This window comes from Lepidochelys kempii, chromosome 5 (genome assembly GCF_965140265.1).
Source record: "Lepidochelys kempii isolate rLepKem1 chromosome 5, rLepKem1.hap2, whole genome shotgun sequence".
In the NCBI taxonomy this organism is placed as follows: domain Eukaryota; kingdom Metazoa; phylum Chordata; order Testudines; family Cheloniidae; genus Lepidochelys; species Lepidochelys kempii.
The window spans coordinates 83111181-83126677 of NC_133260.1; the positions used below are offsets into that span (position 1 = coordinate 83111181).

The 15497-nt window shown below is 39.3% G+C and overlaps 1 protein-coding gene across 2 annotated transcripts in view; it reads left to right on the forward strand.

The window, feature by feature from the left end:
* The window catches only part of CHSY3 (chondroitin sulfate synthase 3), a 264799-nt gene that overhangs the window by 193862 nt on the left and 55440 nt on the right, over positions 1-15497 (forward strand). The window lies entirely within an intron of this gene.

Below are 15497 nucleotides of genomic sequence, written 5' to 3' on the forward strand. Positions count from 1 at the left end.
CTTGCTCAGACTTTTATAGGCTGTTGTCACATCCCACTCATTTTGTCTTATAGCTTTACATACCCAATATATTGCTTTACCCATACTACTAGCCTCCTAAACAGACCTATGGGCCAGACTTTCAAAAATACAAATGTTTGTGCAAGTGCACCCAGATTTGTACATGTGTATAACTGTTGACATGGGCTCCTCATCCCAGTATACCCACCAGTCTCCTTGCCCAGAGAGTCCCAGTCTCTCCCCCTCCCAGGTCCCAGTCCCAGTTTCATAGATTGATCAAGTCCCTGGGCCAGATTCTCTGGCCTGACATATCTGTAAGAAGTACAAAATGGCCTTAAAATGATTGGAGATGGTCTAGGAGATTTCTCCACTTGGCATAGCTCTCTACTAGGCCAGCGATAACACCCTTTCATCCCCCTGGTATAAGGGCAAGTAGGAAGCATTTTTTGGAGCATGGAAGAACAAAGTAGATTAATACCCAGTCCTGCACTGGTATAAGGTCCTAAAGTGGCCTAAGTTAGAACTGCTCCTGTTCATTTCTAACTTGGGTCAGAGTCAGGTGTCTCCAGATCAAGAAGCTACAACAGATTCCTCAACCCCACACACCTAGCTACCTCTTGGAGAATAGAGGCCTTAATGTCTAATGCTCTAAGCAATTATCCACAGTGCAGAAATGAAGATAGCTTCATTATGCAAAAGCAGTCTTTCAAAAGAAGGAAAATACTGTGTGTCATCTAATTCAGTGCACTAAGAATAATTCCGTGTGTATGGTTCTTCATGCATGTGTCAGTGCATATATCCCATACCCTGGCAATGGCCTCTGTCTGCATGTCCTATCTGCATAGCTAACATGTTTGATTATAAGTGGGTGCAAGACAAAAACCAGTTATTGCAGAATGTCACCAATCTCACAGAAATATGCAGAACCATACACACACACCCCTTCGTGATCTCTGCTGCTGACGACCTGTGGAGAGGCCTCTCCAATGAGTTTGGGGAGGAAGGAAGCAGAATGGAGTGAACTTTTGTCCCACTCTCCTGCCGTTAAGTGTGAATTTTTCTAGTGGGTGCTCTACAGTGGAGTGTTTCCCAAAATTTGGCATTTTTAAACTGTGTTTTCTATCCTTCACATTTCAGGGGGAAAGGGTTTTTCCTTATTATGAGAAAACATGATTAGTTCCTTCAAAGCAACTCTATGTACAATTATTCTACTGTATTTATACTTGATGTGTCACTGAGACTGAGTGCCTTGGCATTACAAGAGTTTTAAAATAACAGAAACAAATTAAAGCCATGCATGGATTTACTAACAAAAAGAGAGCGTACTGCTCTCTTGAAGAATAAAAGATTAGAAACCATTTATGGTTTTACATGAATATTTTCTTCAAACAGAAACAATTTTCTGTGGATGCTAGTCCACAAGGTCTGGTATTGACAGCTATCGGAGACAAGCTAGACTAATCAGTAGTTCTGATTTTTCAGGTTTATGTAATTTTTTGTATGAATCTACCATTTTCTCAGCAGCAAGAAATGAGACAGAGCTGCTGTGAGTGCAGATTAGTGAGGTTTGTGCTGCAGTGAGAGGGTGACACTGGTATGGATGCTGCGCAGGCCACTGTGGGGAATGCAATGGCACCTCCTATCACTCACCCATGGACTTGCTAAATGCATAGATTTATTGACTTTAGTCCTCCTCCAGCTGCTCTGCCTCATTTCCTGGGCAGGTTCACAGCTTTTAAAAAACAAAGTCAGATTCATACCAAAAATTACATAAAACCGAGAAAGCAGAACGATTCATTAATCCAGCCTGCCCTCAATAGCTATCAGTACCAGACCCTTCAGAACAAGAATAGCTCCAGGTCATAATGTGTCTGGCTTCTTCAGGCCACATCTGCACTTGTAAAGGCTGTGTTGTGGGTTGGATAGGAATGGATAGGAACACTTTGGCTAGCTTCAGGCAGGGGAGAACTCTTCCTCAGCTGTGACTCTTAAGCTGGCGACTGATGAAGTTTCCAGGTGGAGAATTCCAGTGTTCAATAGGGTAACCACTGCTCCAGAATTAGGTGGGGTAGTCCTGAAGTGCAGAGTACAAATCCCGGTCCTGGGCTGAATGTCTCTGGAACAGTATTTGTCCCAGATTCCCTGTGGTGTTGCTCTGTGCCTGCCTGAGGCCCAGGTGTGGTGCCAGCCTCTTCCCAGTGGGGGAGGCTGAGGTGGAGCTTAGCCCCTCCTCACCACGAGACCACACAACCTGCTGCTCCTTTCCCTCCGAGCCCCCACCCCTGGCCTGACCAGAAACCACAGTAGTAAGAGCCACTTAGGGCCCGGGCCACTGTCGGGAGCCCCAGACACTCCACCTGTCCTGGGCGATGCATCCTGGGGTGCGGAGACATGGGCCAGGGCTATTCTCGGGCACCCTGGCCCCCCCGCCCAGGGCAGGTGGAGGGTCCGGGGCTCCCCACAGCAACTTGAGCTCACTGGGTGGCTCTTACCACCGCCCAGCTCCAGCTTCCAGCCTGGCCAAGGGGCAGAGCCTCAGGGAGAAGAGGAGGAGCAGGAGGCATAGCCTCAGGGGGAAGAGGGGCCAGGCTTCTGCAGGTGTCCCACTTTTGCCTTTTGAAAAGGTGGTCACTCTACATGTGGCATTTCAAATGTTAGTACACAGCAGATTTCTGTAGCCAAAATTACAAATCCCTAAAAGTGGGAGTTTAGACTGTTAATGCCAACCCTGAACCCCATGTGGTTTGAACATTGATAATTTGATATACAAGTGGCTCACTTTTCATTAACAGTAATGGGAACTGTTAGTCCTTAGAATGAGTCATTCCATCCCTGTGTGAAGTTAGATGGTGCTAATGGAAGAGTGATTGTCATTGATTTCATTTTAGCTGTTTCATCCTAAATGTGGAAAGCAGTACCTGCTATCTTTTACACAGAGGTCAAGCAAGACTGCTTTGTCTGCTGTTCACAGTAACAAGCGAATGAAGGCAGCACTGACAACTGATGATCAGAAGATTTACTGTCTCTCTGAAAGTTCATTTAGAATTCATTCCTGTAAAAAGTTCAGTCCGCAAATGATTCCAAATGATTCTAAGACAGCAGTGTACTACCTGTCTTCACTAAATCGCCCAAGGCAAAAAAAAAAAAATCAGTTTTAAATGTGTATGGTGCATTCTAAAATATTCATTGATGTTAAAGCAGGTTTATTAATAGCATCTTAAGTATTTTTCTGTAATAGCTTGCAAATAAAAATAAGACTGAGGATATACAGTGGAAAGCATCTAAAACCACTTTTAGGAAGTGTAAATGATTAGAATAAAAAGTAAAAGTATATTGAACACAGAGCGTCTCTTTTATCTTTCTTTATTTTTCATTAGCAGTGTGTGCTGGAGTCAGATTTGTTTAAAACATATTTTCTAGGAAAGTATCTCTCATAATACATTTTCTAATTTTTAAGAGAGCCCTAGAGCTGTTACTCTTTTTTGTGCTATAAATCATTTGTTGAGATCTGTAGAAAGAATAACATTTCTGACAGGTTTTATTAGCTTTGCAAAGTGGAAGACAGCAAGGAATCTCACCAATTTGAAGTATCTTTATTTTATCCCTGCGGTTATAGATGTTATAGTTTGCATTGGTGCATTGCTATTTAATCTATTTTTCTGCAAAACAAAACACTGTAGGTTTGATAAAACCAGCCATCTGTTTTCTGCCACACCATCTACTGCAGGTGGAATGGCCTTCCTGAGCTGATTCACAAAGCCACTAGACCTCGGCTCTTTTAAATCCCTCCTGTAGTGCTTAGTGAAGATGCTACCTAGACCGAAGGGAGAGCTTCTCCTACCAGCATGGGTACTCCGTTATATCGATGGGAGAAACCCTCCAGTCAGCATAGTGCTGTCTATGCCAGGAGTCCAGCTGGTATAACTGGAAAATCTATACCCCAGAGTGACACAGTTATACCAATCAAGCTCTTGATGTGGACAGCACTGTGTTGACTGGAGGGTTTCTCCCATCGATATAACAGATGTAGTTGTACTGACTAAGTTTGTAGTGTTGACCAGGGTATTCTCCTTCTAGATGCCTAGAAGAAACCAGCTGACTTAGCTGTGTATGTATTTACCTTGAGAGTGAACTTCACATTTATTCCAAGGGAAGGAGTTAAATTCTGGGATAGAGGGACTATATTTTGTGTGGAACTGAAGCTGGAAATTGTTGTGGAGGGACAGACAATGGGGTTTAACAGAGGGGAGGGAGGATGTATAGAGGGGGATTTAATGGGTTAACAATAACCATTTGTGACTAGCAAACTGTGTGCCAGTCATTACCCAGTTCACTTTACTTGTATGTTATATCTCTTTGCTCAACCTTTGTGTAAGTTCTGTAGGGCAGGGACTGTCTTCCTCTGCATTTGAAAAGTGCATAGCACATTTAGGATGCTGCTGCAATGTAGATGTTAATGATAATAAAATATGCCAAACCAGCAATATTTATTTGTTGTGAACTGTTCCAAAACACTTGCAGTGTCCTCACCCAGGATCATTCTGCCTCTGTTCTTTAGTTTTCTGTGCCTATTTGTTGTTACATCAATAGGATGCTTTACTTTCTGTCAAGAAAATTACTGTTTTCCTGTAATATTATTCATAAGCTACCAATTAGCATGGCCTACTGCCCAAGGATTAGTTTACTATGTTACTGATTTTTAAGATTCACCTGTGCATATTATGAAATGTTGTATGGCAGCCAGTATTAGAGGTTAAATTAAACAATATGTTTAATGGTGCAATTCCACTTCCAATAATTAGGGTCTTTTAGGCAAGCTTTTTATGCTTTTTAATGTCTCTTGATACATCTACAAAAGTGAGGGACGGTAAGCGTAGGAAGAAAAGGACAGTGGCCTAATAGGGAATGAGTATCAATAGGAAATGGGTCTTTACATATTATTATATTTGTAGCCCAGACTTACCAGTGCTCAACACTGAGAACTCCATGAGGAATAAATATTTGATAATGGGCTCTTCAGTCTCGCAGATCCAACGGCTGGAGGTTGAAGCTAGACAAATTCTGACTGAAAATAAGACACAACAGTGGCACCTTTTTTTACACCGTCAGAGTAATTAACCACTAGAACAATTAATGCAGGGCCATTGGTAGATTCTCTATCCCTGACAATTTTTAACTGAAGATTGATGATTCAATAAGCATTCAAAAGTTGTGGTCTAGGATTTCTGCTCTCAATATACTTTGTGAACAAAAATGATAAATGGTCTCTTGGCTGCTTATTCTTGTAGCCATCTGTTTGGCTAGGATGGTGCCCACTCATACATTAGTTGGATGCTTACCCAATGGCTTAGGTGCCAAGCAACAGTGACCGGCTGCATAACACCACTGATTTTTTCAAACTTGCTTTTGTTGATATGACCAAAACTTAAAGATCAAGCCAAGCTTGGAGACTAAACTGTACTGTAAGCAAACCTGTATAAAAAGAAAAATTTGAACTTTTATTATTTATTGTATTAATTGATAAATAATCAATACTGGGTAAGTTAGTTAACATTGTAACATCAGCTGTTAATTTATTGACTTCTGAGTGGTTAATTTCTCACCCTTAATGTTGCATATAGTATGGTAATATTGCTAATATGTATTTGTAAGACACAGAGGAAGAGAGAGAGAGATGGGATAAGTTAGAAAAAGTACACAGAAGTGCAAGAGATTTTGTGGGGGAGGAGGAGAAAGGAGAGAAAATATGTGAGAGAGAACACAATGTAGGAGAAGAAGGTGAGAGAGACACATGGGGATGAGAGAACAGACAGATACTGAAGACGACTCAGGAAAACATGCATCATGATTTGTAACAGGAAACAAAGAGTGAGTGAAGCCAGGAATGAAAAGGAGGAATAACAAAAGAGATTCACTAAGTTTAAAAAATACATTAAGTAAGAAGCGGTCTGTATGTTAGAGTTAAATATGGTGCACTGTAAATGGTACACAACTTTATTTTGTTAAAGTGGCAAGGGGCATGTCTTTGGGGTGACATAGCTGTTTTTCACTTTAACTAGTAGGGTTCATTTTGGGGCTAGAAGGTGTCTGTCATGCCATCTTTAGGATGGTATTTAAAACCAAGATCTTTATAATTTGTGGGCATGAGAAGATTTCTTGTTATTTTTCACTGATCATCGAGGAATAGGTGTTGTGTCCTACTCACATTTCAGCTGTGGTAATTGTTCTACTTACCAAAGTTTCCCATACAGTATCCAAAGTATTGTTCTCTTCTTGACTAACATGTTATTGATGAAGTCCATTAAATAGCTGCTGCCTTGCACCCTGTAGCTGTCTGTCTTTCAATTATGGTTGAAGGCTGCAGGATATACCGGGGCCAGGACGGTGAAAAATGGGCACTCTGGCATGATTGGGCCCCTATAGCCCCTTCCTGGCCACTCTGAGGTCTCATGAGTATACAACAAAGAATGACTGTAATGAGGTGGATTTTTTGCAGAATAATACAGTATCATGCATGAAGACAACTTTAGTTGTACAACACTTTCCCTACACTGAAAATGATTTTGTGTCACTTGTTTTAATTTTTTTTTTTTGCTTTTTTGTCTTTTTTTCAGCATTTCAGTCTTGCTGGTTCTACAGATACTACACCCCCTTTGCTTTTCTACTTTCTTCATCTTGCTTCACCCAATGTGTGTGTTCTCTCCCTAGCCTGGCTTTCCACCCTTTGTAATTTTTCTAGCCTGGGCCACCCCTTTTCCTTTTCTTTCCTCCCCATGATCTGTGCCACACACTCCTTGTCACTTTTCTTTCACTCACCCTTCTCTGCCTCACTCCCTCTCCTTTTTGCCCGTCTCCTCATTCTACTTTATTAATCTCACAGGGGTATTATGAAGAGCACTGTTCATGGCTCCACTTGGGTCTTTTTGTACTATCTCCTTTGCTTCCGCTACATGCTGGCTCACCTTGGTAGCATCAGGCACCAGATAGACCTGCTGCTGCTGCAGCAGCTCCACTACCAAGGCTGGCAGACTGTTAATGTGCACAGTCCAGCTGACTGGGACGCTATGAGGTTGTGACCATCCTTTAAGCCCTGTCTGTCCCTCTTTGGTGGTGTTCCTGGGTTAGTGAAATGATCTCTACATAGAACTTACATAGAATGTTTATAGAGCGGGTTTAAAAATTCTTGGATAATGGGTACTGTAGACAGGCTTGGTGTTTTTCTTTTATTTCCGTTATGTCAGTACCCAGAGACACTAACCAAAGAACGCGTCGTTGCACTGGATGAAATACAAATGCTGAATAAGACACCAACCATACCTTGAAGAGCTTAATAGTTAAAAAAAAATAAAATAAATAATAAATAATAATAATAATGAAATAATAATAAAATAATAATAATAATAAATTTTAAAAAATAAAATAAAGCTATGTCCATTTGTTAGTCCTATTGATTTTCAGCTCTAGGTCTTAAAACAGCCCGTTCACTGAACACAATAACTTAACAAAATCAATGTCTTGGCCACTTCTCCAGCTCTTGGAATAGATGGAATGCCCAGATTTTTAGTATTTGAAATTTGATCAAGTAACCAGCTTATTGTGGTCACAGGACTGACTCTGCAATGAAAGATGTAAGATGGTTTCCATTTTAAACCCAGTTTTGAAACCTCCCTACCCCCTATATCTTTCTTGGGAAAATGACTTAATGAACATTTTTCATGTAGTCTCTCTTCAGAGAATTTTTTTCCTTCAGTTTGATGTTAATTCAATATGGCATTTTTCACTTAGAACAGTTGGAAGTTTTTTACTTTTTATGTTTTGAGAATTGTTTTAACACTTTTTGTCCACTCCTGACTCCCAAACAATTTGATGTAAAAAATTCATGCTTGATTTATACATTAATCATCAGTGAGCACTGTTCATAGAGCTATTTCTGCTACATTGGAATGAAGAAGTTATATTAATTAATGGTTAAAGTTTTTGGTCTGTATCTTCAGTGAGAAGCTTGTATCTGTGATCCATACTGGGAGGGTGGCAGATATGGGGGTGTCTGCCACATATTGAGAGTATGTTGGCTTCTGTGGTCTGTAATGGGAGGGGTGGTTGAGATGAATGTGTTAGGCAGAGTAAAGGTTTCACTAGGTACTGAAAGTATTTTCTCACTTTCTAGAGTTATTTTTACAAAAACATTTTATTCATATTTAATAAGTGAAATGTATTTGCAATTCTCTTAGTGAGATATTTTATCTGAGAGTATCTGAATATTCCACATTTGGTGGAAGTGCATGAAGCTTTTGTACAGACGCTTTCTGGTTGCTTCAGTGAGAATACTCCTGTGATAGTTTTGACATTAGTGAGACAACTTATATCAGTATTAGCAAAAGGGCTCATTTTTTGTCAGCTGCTTAGAAAACAATACATCATTTGACTTCAGTGTTGAAGTTATGGATGGAAAAGCTGAAGCATATTTTTTTAAAAAAAATCAACAGTCCAGTTTTTGGAAGGAATTGAATGGAGGAATCTTGGAGCAGTCTGTAGTGATGGAGCCTCATTTATGACAAAGATAGCCCTAGGCAGTAGTGCCAAAAAAAAATGTGGGAGAAGTACCATACTGAACTGGTAGGTATACATAGTTCAGCCGATACGTGGTCTTCATATGCCAGTGATATAACTTTATACTGAGCAAGTTGAAACATTCCCACAGAACTTGAAATCAACAACTCAGCTCTGAGGAGTAACAAACTGCATGAACTGCAAAAAAACATGAGGAGAAGTTATTGTTCAGGAGTGGTTTCCTGGTCATCAGTGCTATGCCTGTAGTGTGCAGAACTCTAAAATCTTTTAGGGAAATTTCTGAACACCATGTACAGGATTCAGGCAAAGCCAAAGCTTTTGTATCTTCTGCCACTTAATGATGAACATGTAACATGTCTTTCTCTGTAAGTATTCTTCAAAAGAGAAACTTAGATTTTTCCACTGTACAGAACAGTCAATAAACAGTACCAAGAAGCACTGAGAAACCATGATGTCTCTGAGCAAGGGTTTTGAAGCAGTCTTCAAGGGAACAAGTTTAAGGTAGACATGCTTTCTCACTGACATTCACAAATATTTTGATGATGTGAAGAGAAGATACAGAAGTTCCTTAGCTGTTAAAATGAAAGGCATGTCCCATGAATATTTTGACCTGTCTTTGACCTGGTTTTAGAAGAGAACATAGGTTGTGAGCTAGACCAGAATTTTCATTATTGAAATTGGTTGATTTTCACTGATTTATATTGCTCAATATTCTTTTAATAGTTTGTAGAGATTCTTCTGCAAGAACATGCTGGTGTCTTCCCAAACTTTGATAGACTTGTTCATATACTACAATATATGCATTCACAACAGTGTGAAATCTAAATGCAGAATTTTTTATACAATTAAAAATCCATGTCACTAATAAAATACTTTTCTCCCATAGGTCTCAAAGCACTTCACAAAGGGCATCAACACTTAGAAAGAATAGGAGCCTAAAGTCGGGTTCCTACATCTGTAGTTAGTCACCTAAATAATAGAACTGATTTTCAAAAGTGTTGAACATCCAGTAACTCCCATTGGCCTATAGGAGATTAGTGGAAAAATTATAAAACATGATTTGCATTACAGAACATAAATGAATATCTGCTGCTATCTAGAAATGCTTGACTGTATCCCAGTGTACTTAATTTCTTCCTGGCATCTTTTTATCTGTTTATTGCTCATGATTCATCTACGTGGCAAAAGGGTGCCATTCCTGAATAGCTGTTAGAGAAGCTGCATCATAATCAGATGGCTCTCTATTAGGCAGTAGACAGACGTAATGCAAGGCGTCACATGATGTTTTTACATTGAGATTATGTCCACAATTATCAAAAATAAGTGTCTAAAATTAAACACCAAAAATCCATATTTTGGGCTTCTGAATAAGTCTGGTCTAACTTTCAAAAGGTCCGAGCACCTTCCGTTTCCTTTGTAGGAAGTAGAGGATGCTAACTTCATGTGTTTTAAAAATCTTTTTGTCTTGGGCATGAATAACCCAGCAAGCTGTCTTGTTCTAGCTACACTTTATCACTTTTCCTCCTAAGGAGAACACCCAGAAATTGCATTTACAACTCTGTACTGTCACTTCCTGTTGCCATGCCTTTTTCTGTAGCATCCTTAGCTCCCACCTGTATATTTACTCCACCCACATTAGATGCTGAATATGATCTCTAGGTCCTTCTGGGATTCCTTATTAAAGGATGACCAAACCCTTAGAGAAAATATTACATCCAGAGTCCTTTTAGCTGCTAAGAAGTCTGGAAAGGATAGCAAATTTCTTCCTTTGACTTTAGTGTGCTGTTGGGATTCACTGTTTTCCCCACTACCTGTCTTCCTCATCCTTCTCTCAATGTTTTTGCTTTGGATGCTGCAAAGTAACCCTGGGGAACTTTTCCTGTTATTGGGATCACTCAAGAGCCCAGGAAGAGAGATGTCAGCACTGGCCTCTTTCTCTTAAACTGGATAAGAAGTGAACTAACAGGAGCCAGGGGGCAGTGGGGATCATCCCATACAACTTTTCTTTGTAAAAAATGCTATTTGTGGGAAATACTGTGTTATTAATTTTCATTTAGACATCCTTCCCACATTAAAGGCCTCCATCTCAAACAATGTTGTAGACAAGCCAAGGCAACAGATCATTCCTGCACCTCTTCTTCCTTCCTTCCTTCCTTCCTTGTCTGTGGAAAGATCATGGTAAGTTTATGGTAATGGGGAGGGAGAAATGTCTGGTTTCTTAGTGACCTTGTGAAACTGTAGAGCGGAAACTATGTAACTGCATCTAAGGCTAACTGGCTCTTGGTTTTTCCTTTACTGTCATGCCTACAAATCCCACTCTTTGGTTTTTTCTCCTCTCTGTTTGATAGTGTTCTCCTCGTTTCCTCATGCTTTTCAGTTGTCAGTTTTCAACAGACACAGTAAGGATCTTGTTGTTGTGATTCTGTTGCTCATGGTCTAAGTGGCTATGCTAACGCTTCCTGGTTTATACCTATTATGGTTTCTTTGAAGGACAAATGAAAAAATGGTGTTTGCACTTGGCAGCCTGCAACTTTATGCCAGTGAAAAGTATGCCCATTAACATTGTATGCCTTTCTTCTTTGTTGTCTTCACATATTTTGAAGAGACCTTGGTACATGCAAGTACCTTTAGTCAGAAAATTAAGAATAGGGCAAATTACTGTAACCACTCTTTGTGCTAGGTATATCTGTCATCTGGCTGGTATTGGGCAACAGCTCATTTTATACTTCTGAGAAGAAAGTTGACCCCAGAAAGAAATGTATTTCTTCTTGCCCTCTTTTGGAAGTGTAAAATATCAAAGCACTTGTAAGGAAAAAGTGTTCTCCAAAGTTCTCCAGGTGAACTAAGGAAGAGTTTTTAACTCTCAATCTCTGCACTTTGAAAGTGCGACCCACTAAATTCACACTCTGAATAATCTATAATCATGGCTGTGTAAAATTGGAAGCCTCTTGTTAACTATTTAGCCCAGCAAAAGGATTTGGAGAAATACCTAAGAGATATGTACATAATTTCTCAGTTACAACACTGCAAATTTAAATTGTGTCCACTGAGTGAGAATAAGCTGTTTTCCATTCAGGGAATTCACCACTAGAAAAGTAGGTCACTAATTACCAGTTTTTACTATACCAGTATTCACATTCATAAACAGTGATATTTTCACAAATGTTTATGGATTTTTTCCAGCGTAAAAGTTGCACACTGGGTGAAAACTCATGAAATTTAACTTGAATATTATTTGATGGCAAATGGAGTTTGCAGTATGTTTACAGCAAAATTAGCTGTTTGTGAGGTGAAAAAATCCCTTTCCTGCCTGTGAAGAGACTATTGGTTTTGCTTGTAATTGTTTTTAAAAGTAAAGAAACAAACAAAAGCACTTGTATTTCTTAACATATGTGACTACTAGCCAATGGGGTTTTTTTTCCACAGAGTTCTACTACTGATGCCTTCTTGTCACCGTTGATGCTGTCCCTGACAATTGCGGGGAGAGCTACTGCTACCACCAGCAATATGATGAATATTATGAAATGGTCTTCCATCGGCATCATAGCTGACAGCCATGTTAGAGTTTCCATAGATTGATATCTCGCTCTTCTTGCATTGCCTTCAGTAGCCCACTTTGTAAAGATGAAGCTGTTAACCATTCTTTTAGATCTTTTCCGTAATTGAAGTTATTGAGCAAGTCTGTTCTAAAGGCATCAGACCTATATTTTGCACTGAAATGCCTTAGTCTCCATTGTGGAGAAATTCACTTTCTTTTTCCTGACTGCAGTTGCTATAACATGGCTAGTTTCCTGTCCTTGAGCAGTATCTAAAGAGGCGAACAAGTTAGGAAGTACCTGCAGCTCCAAGGTATGTTGTACATAGCATCTGTTGGTCATTTGTGTGGAGTTGCCTGCCAAGTTCTTTGAGTGAGAGTGCGAGGGAGGAGAATTGAGAGCAGCAGCAGCTGCTTGAAAAGCGGTGTGAGAGCAGGATTAGAGCAACATAACTAAGCAGAGCCTATCTGGTGACATGTATTTGGCACATACATTTAAGTAGTAGCACAGATACATGCATGATTTCAGAATGGACGATGTTACATTGAGGTTAAGCCACATTAGTAGTACATGAGAAATACCTTTGCTGTCACCCAAACCAACTCCTCTGTACCTGCCAATGGAGAAATAAAAAAACTGGTGATAAGATGCAACTTTTCCTAGATCATTCCTTTTGCTGCAAACTACATACAGTACATATCCCACACATACCAACAGGTACCTATATTTATGTAACCTCAGTGTGTCCTTCATTCTCTTTTCTGATGAGACCATCTACATGCACAATAGTGCATTCTTTCATGGTGACAAATATCAGCGAGAGTCTTTTTGTGTATTTGACAGCAAAACAGCCCTGATTGTGTGTGGTATTGGGACTTGGGAATTAAGACCACAGAAAATAGATTCTCTAACCTCTAGGGTATGTCTACACTGCAGCTGTGAGTGTACTTCCCATCATGGGTAGATGGACGTGTTAGCTCTGCTTGAGCTAGTGCACTAAAAATAATCAGGGGTAAAAGGAGCAGTAGCTCAGGCTAGCCACCCTGAGTGTGCACCATGGGAGTCCAGGTGGGTTTGTACTGAGGTGATTAGCCTGAGCTGCTGTCCTTGCTGCCACAGCCACTGTTTTTAGTATGCTAGCTTGAGCAGAACTAGCATGTGTCTGTCTACCCATGCTGGGAACCATGATCCCAGCTGTCATGTAGAGATATCCATATATATCGTATTTAATACTGATCGCTGTTGGGTGCAGACAAAAGGATTCAATGTCTGGCAATGACTGCTTATGGAAAGAGGACAAAGGTAAATGAGAATTACTAGTGTTTTTTTTTCTTCCAGGGGTGGCTCTGTTGCAGTGGTCATGCTACCACAATTTTGAGAGCTTTTCTTCTGTGAGTGTTTTGAAAACAGAATTAGCTACATAACTCATTGTGGGACACTTTTGACACACTTGAATGGTATGGAATTGGGGGAAGGCGAATGTGTTTCATAGTGTTTCAGAGCCTGAAATCTGAGCATGCAGAAAAGCATCTGATTATATAAGGATTAGAATCTCTTAAAACAAATCTGGGTAAAATGGCCAAACCAATTACTTTGTTTTGAATAGAGTTCTTAAATAATCAGTGCAATAGTGTAAAATGTGCCTTGAGAAACTTTGCAGTTATTTGGTAGTGGGTCCTCTGAGAAGTAATAAAATAACTGGAAATATGCTATAGAAATAAAGCATTTACCTTCTACCTTTGTTTTCTACTGACACTGACACTACTTGATGCTAGTAGAGATCAGATATCTCACTTTTTCAATCCAAGAAGTTTTATTTGAAATCCATGGCCAAAGAGAAATTTCAGACAGATGTTGTCTTCGATACCTATTTGTTTGTTGTTTGTTTATAAACAAATAGGATAAATTAAGAATGCTATGTTAGTCTTTAATCTGGAATGTTGACTTTGAAGTTCACAAACATAAGTTGAAGTATACAGTGGTATTTTCTTCACTCACATCTTCAAGGGTATAATCTTCTGAAAGTCCCTTCTGTGTGAGGACTATACTGTAAGAGTAGGAATTTAATATCTTCTTAACTGTTACTTATGTTTGTATATTAAATAATTTACAATGTATGTATTTCCTGTGTATCTTAAGTAGTGTCCTCTTGCCTTCTTTCTCAATCACTGCTTTTTCTCTGCCCTCTCCTCTTTTTTTCTTAATCTACCCCATTTGTTCAGCTGAGCTCCTCCTACATTTCTTCCCCTTCTTATTTCCCAAAATTCTAAGCATCTTTCCCCGTTTATTATAAGTGTCCAATCTGTGATTTTAAAAAATTGCCAAGCAATTTAAATTTTCTGCTGCTAATGGTCCAAATAAAAATATATAGGCCTACATTTTCAAAAAGGATTAATGATTTTGAGTGCCTTGGTTTCTGGGTGCCCAATTTGAGACACCTTGTAAGGGCTAGATTTTCAGAAAGTATTTATCATCTGCCCCTAAAAATCAATTGAGCATCCAAAATCACTAGTTACTTAAGAAAATGAAGGACATATTCATCAATCAGTAGAGCCCTGCAAATCTACAGATAACCATGTTTGCAGATTGTGGATCAGATGTGGATACACATTTTGTATCTGCTCAGGGCTCTATCAATCAGATACCTTTTTAGTAAAAATAAGATTATTTCCGTTTTACTTGAATTGTATGAACATACCAAGAACCCCAATCCCACAAAGACTCGCTTACATGCTTAAATTTAATCCCATAAGTAGTTCCACTGACCCAGAGGAGGGACAATTCATGTACAGAAAGTTAAGCATGTGAGAAAGTCTTTGCAAAATCAGGGCTGAAATGGTTAATATATTTATTATAAATTTAGATGTAGTCCTACTCATATTCTTGTGTATAGCTGCATGGATTTTAAGGTATGTAATTACTTCCATTTAGTTTTGCTTTCTTCTCCCCAATCTTGTGTGAAACAAGTAACACTATTTGTATTTTAGATGGGATTTTTAGTTCGTTTCCAGACAATTTATATCTTACTCTAGTAAGTACCCTGACTTCAGGGGCAAAATGGAGCTTTTATGTTACTATTTGTGCATTAAATCATAAACTGTGGAAGAAACTGTGATATTCTACCAGGTACCTTTAGCTAAAGACTCATGACTTTATGCTGAAAATAGTAGATTTCAGCCAACTGTTTCAAGCACTATTCAAATCTATGATGTCATCTGCTAATAGGAATCCATAACTGAAATTACATAATTTACTGTAAAAGCAGAGTTGGAATGTTTGCTTTCTTGGCTGCTGGCCTCAATGAGTTATATTCAGACAGAAAAATCTTTGTTCAGATTGAAGGTTTAACTTGCAGCTGCAGTCTGCAAAACATATATTGACTTGTCCCAG